Source organism: Typopeltis vanoorti, chromosome 4, assembly GCF_054136105.1.
Source record: "Typopeltis vanoorti isolate ZY-2024b chromosome 4, IOZ_Tvanoo_1.0, whole genome shotgun sequence".
Taxonomy (NCBI): Eukaryota; Metazoa; Arthropoda; class Arachnida; order Uropygi; family Thelyphonidae; genus Typopeltis; species Typopeltis vanoorti.
In genome coordinates this window covers 93,819,452-93,834,536 of record NC_143552.1, presented here as the reverse complement: position 1 = coordinate 93,834,536, position 15,085 = coordinate 93,819,452, and the positions used below count along the sequence as shown (strand labels likewise).

Here is a 15,085-nt window from a genome sequence, read left to right as displayed (position 1 = left end):
GTGGTTGAATCATGGAATGCATTGCCTGATGGAGTGGTGAGAGCGAGAATGATCAATAAGTTTAAGGAGTGGTATGATAGACTTTGTGTTTCTTGGGGGGGGGGGACCTACCATCGATGAGTCTTGATAGACTGTGTTTCTTAGGAAGGACCTCCCACAATGAGTCTTTTGACTCCATGGAGGACTGGATAATAATAACAAAATATGGACAAAAATGTCTACCAAAAAAAAAAAAAATTGTAAAGAAAAATGAAATGTTTACCTTCAAATAAATATTTATTCACTTTAATTGTACCATTCATATTTTTCAGATGAATGAACTTTCTTTAAAGAAGTTGTCATTTTTTTTTATCAGTTCATAGAACTCTAAGCAATTCGCATCTGAATTCACTTTAATTCGAAGGAGACGTTTAGTGTTTTCAATTAAAAGTCTGTTTCTATCTGCAGATCAAACATTGTTCATCAGAGAAAAAACTCATTGAACTGGCACTATTGATCCTGGCAATCAAAAGATGAACATTAAGATGAAAAGTTTTGACATTCACTCCTATTTGTTTTAATCATTTTAAATACCGATAAATTAACAACACTCAATGAGGCCTTCTGATATTCCTCTATATTTTTTTCATCTGATTTCTTGTTTTTTTCAATTTTTTCAATAAGTCTTGCAGTATTATTTTTATAATTGAAATCTCATCAAAATGTTTGTCTATGTCAACAACTACTTTTTCGGAAAGAGCTATGGAATTAACATATTCTGCAGATGCTTCAACATCTGGCCACTGAAGCTCAAAATCCCAAATGTATCCAAGCTTAAAGGTATCCAAGAAAACTGCTCTGTACCTTTGAGACTGCTTTCCCACATTTCTAAATAAGAGATACATTTCTTATAAAAATTAAAAATATGCTTTTCAAAATCTTTATTTACGTATCCTTTGTTGGCATACAGAGACAGCTTTTGCTTGCAAAGTGGGGGATGAATTTGTCTCTTCTGGCTACTAATTTTAGTTTCAATTTATTGTACTTCAAAGCTACTTCTGTAGCTGAAATTTCATTTTTTTTAAAACATTGACACAGTTTCTTGAAAAATTTGAAAGCTACCATGAACAAATAAGGCTAATAATTAGTTTGGGGCAAGAATTTTCACACTGTGAAAGGAAGTAAGATTTCAATCCTGCCCAAATCAAAAGAATCCTTTGCAGAGCAGGTAGCAGACTTAAAAATCTTATAGTACTATGTGAGACAATACTTTTTTTGTACTCATTGTCTGCAAACTCACAAAATTCTTTTAGTTTTTCTACTCTTACTTAAAAATGCCTGTATATTTTGATTACAATCATTTCTATATCAAAAGGCAGTTGATCACCACTCTGTACACAGTTGTGAATAATATGAGCACAGCACCCAATTCCTAAAAGTTTTCTGCCCATTTCTTGTTGTAACTTTGTATGAACATTAATTTTGCCCTGCCTTCTCATTCTCCCAAAATTTTATTTGCGTGATCTGCACAGTACGATACAATTTTATTTTACCTCAAGGGCTCACTTTACTGAATACGGGCATGGCAAACCCAAGGTACCTGATGCTGGACCATGCCTTACTTCATGTAATATACATCTATTATATTATCTGTAGACTGGTCCGCTCCCCCTTCTTTCTTTGCTTCTTTCTTCTCTTCTTGCCCCCCCCACCCCAATGCTATTCGAGTATTCGAGGGCTAGGGGTAAATCTTTCCTATGTCATTTCTTCTTATGCAACCACCGAAGAGTCAAGCTAGCCTCCAATAGGTGCCAGTCCTGAGCCTAGATAAATGGTGAGGTTGACATCAGGAAGGGCATCAGGTCGTAAAACTTCACTGCCAGCTCTAGCTATGATCAAATGTGTCAAGAAAGTAACACAAGGGCTAGGGTGTACCCCTTAGGCAACACACACGGCTACATCGCCCTACAGCTGCGAGAAGTGGATGAGGGCTATTGCATCAAGGGCAGATGCAGTTAAAGAAGCGAGCCCAGCAGGTGGAGAGAATGTTGCGAGTGGGAACGTTGAATGTTGGAAGCATGACTGGAATGGGAAGAGAGATGGCAGACATGATGAGGAAGTTGGACATTTTATGTACGCAGGAGACAAAGTGGAAGGGGGAAAAGGCGAAGGAACTGACATATAAAATTGTCCTACTCTGAAGTGAATAAAGAGGGAAGAAATGGTATCGGAATTGTGGTGTGTGGCAGAAAGAAGTGCGAAGTACCGGAAGTAGATAGGAGGAACGACAGGATCATGCAAATGAAACTGGGTCTTGAAGAAGAACATGTGGTCATCTTATGTGCATACGCCCCACAAGTTGATGGTATAGCAGAGGAAAAAGATGAGTTCTGGAACGTACTAGATGAAGGAACTGGAAGAAAACGAGATGGTGATTGTCGGAGGAGACTTGAACGGACACATAGGAAGACAGAATAGAGACTGTGAGAGGGTGCATGGCAGCCATGGAAAGGGAATGATGAACCAGGAAGAAAAGAGGATTGAGGACTTCGTGGTAGCGTTTCATCTGGCAATTGTGAACTCATTTTTCTACAAGAGGGAAGAACATTTGATAACATTTAGAAGTGGTAACAACAGTTCACAAATTGACTACATTTTGACTAGAAGAAAACATCTTTAAGGAGTAACAAATTGTGAGGTAATCCCAACAGATCAAATGGTGCAGCAACACCGGCTGCTGTGTGCAGACTTTAAAATAAGGTCAAAGATAAGAATCTCTGGAAGCCATGGGATGAAGACAATTAAGTGGTTTCGCTTAAAAGAAGAGAGTGTGAGGAACGTTTTAAAGGAGAGGGTGTTAGAAAGGATTTCGGATGGACTAGAAAGTGTACAAGATTGGTGGAGACATAATTCAAAAGCAATTCTGAGCTGTGCAATTGAGGTGCTTGGTGAAACATCTGGAAAGATTAGAGAGCAGAACGAGGGTTGGTGGGGGAATAATAATGTACAAGAAGCAGTGACAGCTAAGAGGAAGGGAAAGAAAAGTGGGACGAGTCAAGAGTGGAAGAGGACAGAGAGAAAAAGCGAGAAGCCAAGACAGTTGTTATGCAGGTGAAGGCCATGGCACATCAAGATCTTTATGATCAATTAGAAACAAGGAAGGACAGAGAAAAATTTATTGATTGGCAAAATGTAGAAATAACGCATCAAAGGACATCTTACATGTGACGCAGATCAAAGACTCTGGAGGAAGAGTATTAAGGAAGGATGTGGATATAAGAAACAGATGGAGAATATACTTTGAAGGACTTTTGAATGAGGAAAATGCGAGGACTTGCAGAGAAGATGGGCAGCCTTCTGAGGGGATGGTGCAGAACATCAGTAGAGTGGAAGTGAAGGAGGCCATGAAGAGGGTGAAAAATGGAAAATCGATGGGACCTGACATGATCCTAGTGGAGGCATGGAAGACACTGCAGGGAGAGAGAATTGACCTGCTGTGGAACCTTTTCATAAAAGTTTGCCAACAGGAAAATATACCCAAGGAGTGGAGGGAAAGTACTCTTGTACTCATCTTCAAGGGTAAAGGAGAGTGCACAAGACTAAGAATTACAGAGGAATAAAGTTGATGTCTCACACAATTAAAATCCTAGAAAGGGTTCTTGATGGAAGATTGAGGAAGGAGGTGAAGATAGCAAAGGAACAATTTGGCTTCATGCCTGGTAGATCAATGACAAAAGATAGCAATCTTTGGGTTATGGCAGATGATGGAAAAGTTTCGAGAGAAACAACGGGAGCTACACCTGATGTTTATTGATCTGGAGAAAGCGTACAATACAGTGCCAAGGCAAGAAGTCTGGAGGTGTCTGGGGGAGAAGGTACTGGAGAAATATGTCAGGTGGGCGCAGGAGATGTACAGAAATGTGAAGACGAGTTCGAACCTGCCTGGGAGAGACAGAAAGTTTTCAAGTAACAGTTGGCTTGCATCAAGGGTCAGCATTGTCTGTTCCTGTTTAATATTGTGATAGAGGTGGTAACAGAGGAGGTGAGAGAAGACGCACCTTGGACAATATTGTATGCGGATGACATTATGCTGTGTGCAGAATGCAGAATCACGAGAAGAAGTGGCAGCTAAACTGGAAAGATGGAGGAAAGTACTGGAAGAGAGGTATGAAACTGAGCAGAAGTAAGACAGAGTATGTGTTGCAAAGTGGATGGCAGCCAGGAGACAGATCTGAAGCTGTAAGGAAATATGTCATCAGGAAGGTAAGGGACTTCAGATACTTAGGTTCAACAGTGAAAGAGGATGGAGAGGCTGAGAAGGAAGTGGAATGCAGGATACAAGCAGGATGGAGAAAATGGAGAGAGAGATGGCTGGAATACTATGTGATAAGAGGGTGCCGATCAATCTAAAAAGCAAAATATACAGGACAGTAGCGAAACCAGCTATGGAAACTGTGGCCCTGAGGAAAAATAACATCAGCAGGATGGAATTAGCAGAGATGAGAATGCTTAGGTGGATGTGCGGTGTGAACAGAAAGGATCGTCTGAGAAATGACTATCTAAGGAGAACATGAAAGTTACGAACTTAGGAGCGAAGATACAGGAGGCAAGGTTGAGATGGTTTGGTCATGTGATGAGGAGGGAGGACAAGTATGTTGGAAGAAAGGTCATGCATATGGATGTGCAGCAGAGGAAAAAGCGCAGGCAGCCAAATAAGAGATGGAGTGAGCTGGTGGAGGAGGATTTGAGGAAGAAGAACTTGGATGTGGCTACAACCCAAGACAGGAGGAGACTCACTAAAAACAGCGACCCTACTTAAGTGAGACAAGCTGCAGAAGAAGACGGATACAAGTTTCATATCTAATCTGATATTTCATATCAAAATTGGCACTATTTAATTAATTTTGTACTTTATCCATTATAAAAGCCACAATTATATTAGCTATGACCTCTATTTTTGTTCTGGCACTGGAATAATTTAGGTCGTAAAGTTTAAAATAAGTTTCGACTGGCAGTCACATGATTTAAAACTTTGCTCATGTACAACTGAAAAGAAAATGTAGTTTTAGTAGTCAGATTTTGGCTTTGTTTTTGAAAAATGCATTCAAGGGTCTTACTAATATTGCCTGCTCTTACAGCCTTTTGATGTTTTGAAGAAGTGTCTAATGTTTTTAACCATGTCACGCCAGCCACCAAATTCAAGAGAAAATTTACTGTTGTACAAAGAACAAAATGCAGCATCACTCTCTCTTCATTCTCTGGTTCTAGCTTCAGAAATTTAAATTCATTTTGCAATTCTGTATTAAAATGACACTTTCTTTTATGAAGTTTTTCTTTTGGCGTAACTTTTGACATCATTGATTTACTTGAAATACCTATAAAATTAGATCGATTGCCCAACGTAACGTATTTTATCTGAATATTCACAATACGACTGTGCACAACACATGCATGACATAATACAACTGTAACTGTAGGAATAGGGAAAGGGAGTAGGGACATCTGTGCAGGAACTGGATCAGGTGATTCATGTGATTCCACTATTTCTATGTAACAAAAATTACTGCAAAAATCGTTTTTCTGCCATTTTGTTTTTCCTGTTACATTTTATACAAAAAAAAAAAAGAAAAAAAAAGAGAAAATAGACATTTCATTTATTTTACCTAAGTACAATACAGAGGACAGGGCATTTAAAATACAAATTGTCCGTACTAAATACTGACATATGCCTAGTGGAAGCTTAGCTGACAAACTCAACTGCCCAAACTATACTTTTATACAATTTCTTCCACCATTAGAACAGCACTTGTCTTCATCAGAACCAACATCTTACATCAAACATGGGACATTGGTTCTGACACAAAAAACCTTAAATTCCCTACCCCTGTGTTTGATTAATTTGCTGTGTCTGTAGTTTTCCGAATTTGGATAACCACTCCTGGCCTCTTCGAGTATCTATCTCTAAAGCTTGATTTTCTGCAGCCAAAATATCCAAATAGTGAGATCATCGTTATCCTGGAGGACTTCAATAATGCACATAACTCAAACTGAGTTGCGTGCATTATTGAGTTTTACTTCCCTCCTCCAGTTCCACTAATCAAGCAGGCAGGAATTATTGCTTGATTAGTGGAACTGAAGGAAAAAAAATCACAGAAATTCTGAGTAACTATGACATGAACAAGGCATCTGGTCCTTATGGCAAATGATCTACTGTACTAAGAACTTCTGCTTTCCAGAATTAACACTTATCCTATATTGCAACTTTCAAACTTTCCTACAGGATTGGCATCGACCCTACAGCATGAAAACAGGCATATGTTCAGCCTATTCCAAAGAATGAATGATAAAAGACAACAAACTCTGTCCAACTGTTTTCATATCCATTCTCTCAAACACTGTGGAGAAGGTCATCAACAACCAACTTCTACATCACCTGGAAGACCACCAGCTAATTAGCAACCACCAATGTGGATTCTCTTGGTCCACAGATGAATCTAGCATTTATTCATTCATTCACTTATGGACCCAAGCCATGGAAAGATTTGGAGAAATCCATATGTTCATTTGACTGTTTTAAGGCATTTGGATCAGGTCTGACAGAGGTCTCAGCAAACTACCATTCTATGCCATCAACCTTTTGCAAACTTTTTGCAAGACAAGTGACCTGAGAGCTTCCTCTCAGGTCACTTGCTATGGTTGTACTGTTAAAGGACACAGTTGAAAATGGGTGAGGGAAAGTTATTCCACTGGAGATGAAACTTGTACAATTTTAGGAGATGAGTTCTACTAAGAGGAAAGAAAACTCACCCTTAGAAACAGCACCCTCATTTTCTAGCCATGCTGTGGATTCAAATCTCATGCTTTTAGGTAATAGATAAATTTTAATGCCTAGTGGGAGATCACCCTGCTACTGACAACCTGGAATAGCTTGAAAAAGTTCAAAGTTTGGTCTGTTGAACTGGGTTTCCTGATTATCTAACCTTCATCCCCATACACAGCATTAACACTCAGGGAAGGATTTTCACTTGTTCAGAAAATAAATTATATTTTTATCTTTTCCAAAGCTTGGGAAAACAAGTTTGCACATGAAATTGGGTAGTTCACTTTTTCACTGCAGTATGAGTAGCTTTAAACCAAAATTGAGAACATGACAAATTTTAGCACAGTTGTTACTGGAGGCAACATTGTTATAGGTGCATGGAAAGAGAAAGAAAACTTAAGTCACTTTTTATACATAGTTGAGAAAGACACCTAAACATACCAGAGGTTTGATTCTAGTTTCAGCTAAACAGAATTGGTATAATGACTTGAGATTATAAAAGATTGGCTCTCTGAATAATACCAACAAGTTGTGTATGATGGAGCAGTGTCTCAAAAAAAAGGAGAATAACCAGTGGCGTGTCATAGAATCATGTTCTTGGGTACCTGCTGTAACTTGTTTGTAAATAATATATCATATGGACCAACTGGGGATCTTAGTTGTTTGCTGATGATACAAAGTTCATGGGAGATGGGAGAGATGGAGAGGCCACACTTTTTAATTTATCCCAACTAAGATTCGAATACTTTCAAGAATGTTTTCTGCAGTTGTAGTGTTTTTCATACTTTGTAGTTCACACAACTCTTCTATGATCACAAAATTTGCATCAATAGCCCTGATAAAAATTAGCAGTTGAGCTGTATCTGTTATGTCGTTGCTCTCATCAAGAGCCAAAGAGAAGCAAAGAAAGTCTTTTGCTCTTTCAGTCAATGTATTATAAAGGCAGTCTCCCATCTCTTCCAAACGCTTTGTAATGATAGATAAGGATAAACTCGCATTCCGAACACAATGTAATTTGTCAGGACACATTTCCTCCATTACTTTTAAACATAGAATTCTTTACAACTCACCATCGGTGAATGGCCTCCTGTTCTCACAAACAATACTTTTAGAAATATGGTGTTTGTTACACACCATAACCAGTGGTGGCTTGTCCATAAGGGCTGCACTGAATGCAGCTCCAGCATTAAGTATACTAGCCAGTACTACTCACTAGTATATTCAATGCTGGAGCTGCATTCAGTGCAGCCCTTATGGACAAGCCACCACTGACCAAAACTAAGCTTCTGATGCAGATGTAGAACCTATTGCAAAAACAATTTTATATCATGTAACATAATGACTGTGATAAGATTATTGCTCTACTATGGCAGTTTTTATGATATCTCAATATCACGGAGTATACTGACCGAGAATTTTTAAGCTTGATATATCGTAGAGATCTATTATTTACCAAACTATCTCATTTGCATGAAGAATAATACTCACTTTGGGTTAGACTCTTAAAATACTGAACTCTGATTACTACAATCTATAATCACTTTATCACTGGATACCCTTTAGAATTAACTGATAAAAACAACAAAAAAAACAACAAATCGCCTACACCTAAACAAAAGACACTAGGGAAGAACTCAAACACTTTGCAAAACTTATCTTGCATATGTCTCGATGGATACTGATTGAAAGTGGTGGAAATAGGATACCACTAATTCATATTTCTTAAAGACCACTTAAGTACACAGTAATAACTTTAATTAATAAATAAGGTACAGATATTTCGTACTAAAACTAATAGTGCATCTTCAGTGTTACAAACAGATAGGAATGGAATACAAGTAATGAACATTCGATGGATCACCTATTAAAATACAATGTTGTTGTGAGCTAGGAAATAAAAGAAATTAATAAATAATATTTAAGATAATTGATTTTTTAATGATTACATAAAATAAAAGTCTCCCAGATCTTCGAGAGAGAGAGAGAGAGAGAGAGAGGCAATCATTTCGATTTAAATTCGGTCGGTGTAAAATAGCTTCACAACTTTCTTTAAAGAGGCGTTCATATTTGAACCTGCAACTATGAAGGAGAATAGCTTTATCCCACTGGATATTATGGGTTGTGTTAATACTGTGTTGTGCTAGACCAGACTTCTGAGGTTTGTTGTAATCAATATAATATTGATGTTCTTCAATCCTTTTTTCAACAGAACGGCCAGTTTGTCCAAAATAAGAAACATTGCATTCACATGGTATTTGATAAACTGCCATCTCTATCTTTGGCTGGCATTTACCAAATACCATGTGAATGCGGTTTCTTATTTTGGACAAACTGGCCGTTCTGTTTGTCAACTATGTCTCTACCTGGTGTGTGTGTATATCAAGTTCCTTGTAACCGTAATCTTTCCTACTTTAGACAAACTGGACGCTCTATAGAAAAAAGAATTCAAGAGCATCAATCATCCATTCAACACAACAAACCCGAGAAATCTGGATTAGCCCAGCACGGAATAGAAACAAGCCACAACATCCTTTGGTCCAAGACTCGCCTCCTACACAGATGTTGCTATAAATTTGAACGTTCATTTAAAGAAAGTGTGGAGGCCTTACTTCAACATCCTAACTTGAATCGTAATGACTATATATCTGTATCAAAAATTTGGGAAAGTTTAATCAGGATAACACATTAATTTTTTTTTTATTTTTAAATTTCCTATATTAGTCTAATGTTATTACACGAAGATTATTACACAAATTTCTGAATTAATATCTTTAATTTAATCATGACTCTGATAAAAAATGTTTACTCTTTTAATACTTAGCGATATGACATCACACGGCTCGTTCTATTTGTGAATGATCAATTGTTCGTATTCCACCTTGTGTTTTTAAAACTATTCCTATGTAGCCACTAAAGATGGTCTGTAATATTCAGACTGAAATATTTGGCAAATTAAATAATATTCTTGTGTAAACGTGTATATATTTTATATAGATATTAATCGAGTCGAGTGGCCAGCACACTTCCCAGATCCCAGCCCCATAGAACGTGTTTGGGATGCAATAAGGCGATGCATTGCTGCTCGAAATCTCTCCAGAAAACAAACAAAGCCTTATCATTGCTCTGAAGGAGTCTTGGACCAATTTACATTAAGAATTCCTGAATCACTTGGTGCTAAGCATGGTACAATTTTGTGAGAGGTGCAATTCGAGATGGACATATTCCATACTGAAATGTCTCTCTGCATAGTTTTCTGTAAGCACTGTACATTAATTCTGTAACTGCAGCCTTAGGAAGAAGCCGAAACATATTACAATTTAATTTTTACAAAACTTATAACACATTTTTTGTGTAATATAATTTATTAGTAATAAATTATATTACACAAAATGATTGCTGGCAATAAATTTATGTCCACATTCGGCTGTAGTCATGAAAATTTTTTCATATACAGATAAAAATATAGTTCATCCTTAACTTTTGGAAACCAGTGTATGTATATAGTTTTGTTTTTTTACATAGTCCAGAAACTCTACTCTAAAGACCAAACATGGAAATTTTTCAAACCGTCAGGTCTACTATTTTCATTATCATTATACAGGCATCTCTATAAAGTCCACAGACTCATCATGGAAGGCTCACACTAACACCATTACTCACACAATAGCTATCATACATATCTAACTCATTAACTGACAAAGCACTCATGACCACATGTGACAACCTGTTCCACTCACTGACCATTCTCCCAAACAAAAAATCAGTCCTCCAACCTTGTTAACTACACCTTTTCACAACTTTCATGATGCAAACCTGCTCTTCCCTTAAAAGTCACGTACTAAAAAATTTCTGCATCTATCACTTGAAACCCCTCTTTAGCAACTCATGTTTCTATCATATCTTCTTTTTTTCACTTATTAAACAAACTCTGTAATGGACACACCTTCAATCTATTCCCAAAAGGACATTCCAAACTTGCATCTTGGTCACTCAATTCTGAATCCTCTCCATCACTTCCTTATCTCCGAGACAGCCAGATGACCAAATCTGTGCATAAATATTCAGATGTAGCCAAACAGAAATCATATCATATAAAGAAGGATAATATAGGTGCATAATCTATTTTCCAGTAATGGATAGTCCAGCACATCCTTTAGTCTGAACAAAATTACAATGGACTTGAAATTCCTGTAACCATCTGATTGGTTTGCAGTGGCTGCTACACATGCACTTAATTATTTTAAGTGCATGCTTCCTTAATTAGTGCAAGTATGGCTGTGGTAAACAATGGTTTAAGAAGCATCATGGAATTTCTATCCATAAACTTTGTGGTGAAAAACAGTCTACAAAAGGAGCTATTGGGTACGTGGACAAATTTGCTAAACTTATAGCTCATGAGACTGTCTGTCCCAAGCAAGTGTATAATGCTGATGAAATGCATTATATTAGCAATGCATACCCCAAATGAGATTAACAACAGAGGATGAAGAAAGGCTCACAGGATTCAGATAATCTAGGGATACAGTCACTCTCCTAGGGTACTCAAACACAGCAGGCCTGCACAGATGCCAGCAGCTGGTGATAGAAACTAAATGCTCTGGAACTCGAAAGGCATTAAATTTACCCTAATATACTGTGTAAATAAAAATAGCTAAATGACCACTGAGATTATGTAAGAATGGTTCAAAAACAGAATGAGATACAATGTATCTCATTCTGGACAACTGTGAACAGTTGTCAGCTCACACCAGAACTGAACTCCTGTGTAAGAAAAATGTTTATACATATTTACCACCAAACCATACATTCCTTATTAAAAGCCAAAGAATATTATGCTCTTTTAAGGCTAAGTATCACCCACTTTTTTTTCATGAAATGTTTGTTAGATGTAAATGCTAGCAACCCTATAAAGACGTTTATTAAAGAATTTAACATGAAAGAAGTGTTTGGTTCGTTGTTAGTGATTGGGAGAGGTACAAGGATTAACACTAAAGAAATGCTGGCATGAGTTGTGGCCTGTCTTAATGTCTGATAATTCTTCTGATGAAAATTTCAGCAATCAGTCTACAGGATTAAATGTATCAAAGGAATGGAGAAAGAAGTTCTTGAGTTGCTTTAATATGCAAAAAGGTGTTACAGGACCTGCTTCCAAGAGTATAGCAAGCTATTTTAAGTCAGAGAATCTGGCCGAGTGGATGAACTTTATGAAGAAACACCTGTTGCTCATCACTATACTAGCTCTGAAATTACATTGTTCTGAATCCTGATTTAAAAAAATGAAAGAATTACATTAGTATAAATGATAGTGTATTTAATTTAATTATTTAAATCATATTTCATTTATATTTAAGGTCTATGGTGCTTTAGAGAGACAAGAGAGATATAATCAGTGTTTCAGATGTATACTAATGCATTGTTATTACATAATCTCAGTTGGTCTGGCAAAATGGCTAATCTGGAAAGTCTGGCACCCAAGGGTGCCAGAAAATTGGTGATGCATCTGTAATATCCCTATCTCTACTTGTTGATATGTTCTTCAATATCCAATTTGATTCCTCTGAGGTATTCTGTCCACTTTTGCAATATGTCCTCTGAACTTTAACAATCTGTCCAACTCCAAAATCCCTAGCTACATCGGTTTCTTGTACTCCAGTTCCATCAATATAATACACAGCTTGTAATATTATTACTTGACACCTCCAAGGAGTCTAAATACTCATTGTAGAGGGCACTCTACTCCACTCTGTTATACACATCAGTCTCCCCCTACTACTTAATTCTCCCATTACACACAATTATCATCAACATCATCTATCACCAACAACAGTATTTTTTGTCTAAATTGAGCATGTTCTCAGGATATTTTCATCCCAAAATACATAACACTATACTTTGCTAGACTAAATTCACAACCTTTCTGCCAAACTCTCAGCTGATTTAAAATTATCCAATCCAAAAGAATTCTCTACATCAGTGCTTTCCAAACTTTTCATGTTGGTGACACACTTTTTAGACAAACATAATTTCGTGGCACAGTAATTCAGTCGAGTTTGAGTTTTTTCGATGTACTGTATTTTTATATATAATAAAATATACAAAATAAAAATATATAATATATTTATATTTATTTCCAAGATTAATGTCATTGTTATTAGAAATAAAAAGAAATAGGAATATTACATCCCATATAGTTTCTTAGCCGAATATAGTAGAAACTATATATAAAGTTCGGCGATTCCAAGCGTAAGCAAATACCTGGACACTGCAGCAACTGACCCTTAAGGTAGTGCAAGCTGAGGCAACTCATGTCAAAGGTGGAACAAGCTCCGATCACTATTCTTGATATTTACCCATAATGTGAACTTAGCTCCTAGGAGCTGTATTACTGTTCTACATTATGAGAGAAGGTCACTACCCAGACCGGTTTCAACCTTTATTGAAGTCTCATCAGTGAGTAGGCAGACCTAATTAATATCAAGTTTGTAGCGAACAGAACTTACAACCCTTCTATGAGTATTACCATGAGGTGTCCTAATAAATTATTAGATATATGAAGAGCCAAAGGCTTCAATTAAAGGTTGAAACCGGTCTGGGTAGTGACCTTCTCTCATAATGTAGAACAGTAATACAGCTCCTAGGAGCTAAGTTCACATTATGGGTAAATATCAAGAATAGTGATCGGAACTTGCTCCACCTTCGACACGAGTTGCCTCAGCTTGCACTACCTTAAGGGTCAGTTGCTGAAGTGTCCAGGTATTTGCTTACGCTTGGAATCGCCGAACTTTATATATAGTTTCTACTATATTCGGCATGAAACTCTGAGTTTCTTATTCGGCTAAGAAACTATATGGGATGTAATATCCCTTAACTTAAACAAGTTATATGTCGCCGAATTGAAGCCTTTGGGTCTTCATATATCTAATAAAAAGAAATATATAATAATAGAATTTTAATGATATATGAGCTTCATGGGATGACACAGTTTTTCAATATTTGGTGGAATAGTAGATAAAGACACTCGCATTTCGTCTTCAAGCATTCTTAAGCGTCCACGTTTCAATGTCTTCAAGTTTGCCATCATTGAAAAGGATACTTCACACATGTATGTAGCGGAAAACTACAAAAGAATTTTTAACGCTTTTTTTACCTATGTTTGGATGCATTTTTGAAACACGAATCCAAAAGTTGTCTAAATCACTCTCTTCATACATCATTAACAGACTTCAATCATTTTTTATTTCAGCTAATTCTTCTTCTTCTTCAATAAGTGACAAGTTAATGCAGTTGAAAAAAATCGATTTCTGATCCAATCATAGTCTTGTATTTCAATATTTGGGAAGTAGTGATGAATTTTTCTCTCCGAGCATTGTTAAATGGTCAACAATTAGCGAGCTGATATCACATTTTAGCTCACAGTCTGCAGTTTTGGGAAACATTTCAAAATTTCCTTCTTTCACTTTCCTTTTCCAAATTGCTATCTCGTCTCTCACAGCACAAATTTTATCATAGCAAAAATTCGAAACTTATCAATTTTACGGGTAATTCAAACACCAATTTCATAAATAAAACTGTGCGAATTTATTGTAAAGCTTTAACAGTAACTAAACATAAAATAAAAGCACTAGCTCTTCGTTTATTCACGTTGCAGTTAGAATAAACATCAATAATAACATTCGTATGAATAAGTGGTGCGCTTTATTTTTATTGGTCGAACGATAATAAAACCGACTTTTTATCTACTTTTATCTACTACGCGATAAAACCACAGGGATGAATTCGGCTGCATTTATTCTCCATTATTTATCGAAATATATTGATATGAAATATTCTTAAAGGTTAAAAATGATTAAAAGATAGTTTGTATATATAATTTTGAAAATGAAATTTAAATTCTAGAACGTAAAACATTTTGCAATTACATTCTATTTAAAGTAAAGTATTTTTGGGACTCCTTAGTGCGGCTCTGCACAATTTAGCTTCTGTTTACATTTACTGTCACTCATACTTGAATGAACTGTAGAAAACCAAAACTGATGGTTGCATGCAAGTCGATATAGACTCAGGGAGGGGGGTTCCGAGAGGTTGACCAGATATCTTCATTAACGGCGCTAACTAAAAGTCGTACCGGTACTTTGCGAAATGGATTCCGCTGTGGAAATTTTCAACGATTATTCTGTTTAACGCTTTATGTTCGCGCGACACACCTTCACACTGCAGCCGACACACTGTTTGGAAAGCTCTGCTCTACATCATCTTTAGTAGCAATGATGTAGCCCAGTTATACAC

General features: G+C 36.7%; 1 protein-coding gene across 5 annotated transcripts in view; it reads right to left on the bottom strand.

Annotated features, from left to right (window-relative positions):
• LOC150107502 (focal adhesion kinase 1-like) overlaps positions 1 to 15,085 on the bottom strand; it is a 496,861-nt gene that overhangs the window by 457,453 nt on the left and 24,323 nt on the right. The window contains exon 1 of one of the 5 annotated variants that reach the window (XM_090391924.1): positions 13,947 to 14,390. The exons of the other annotated variants lie outside the window; for them this stretch is intronic. The gene's annotated coding sequence lies outside the window, so the exon portion shown is untranslated. Of the gene's footprint in view, positions 1 to 13,946; positions 14,391 to 15,085 lie in introns of those variants that run through there. 5 annotated transcript variants of the gene reach the window in all.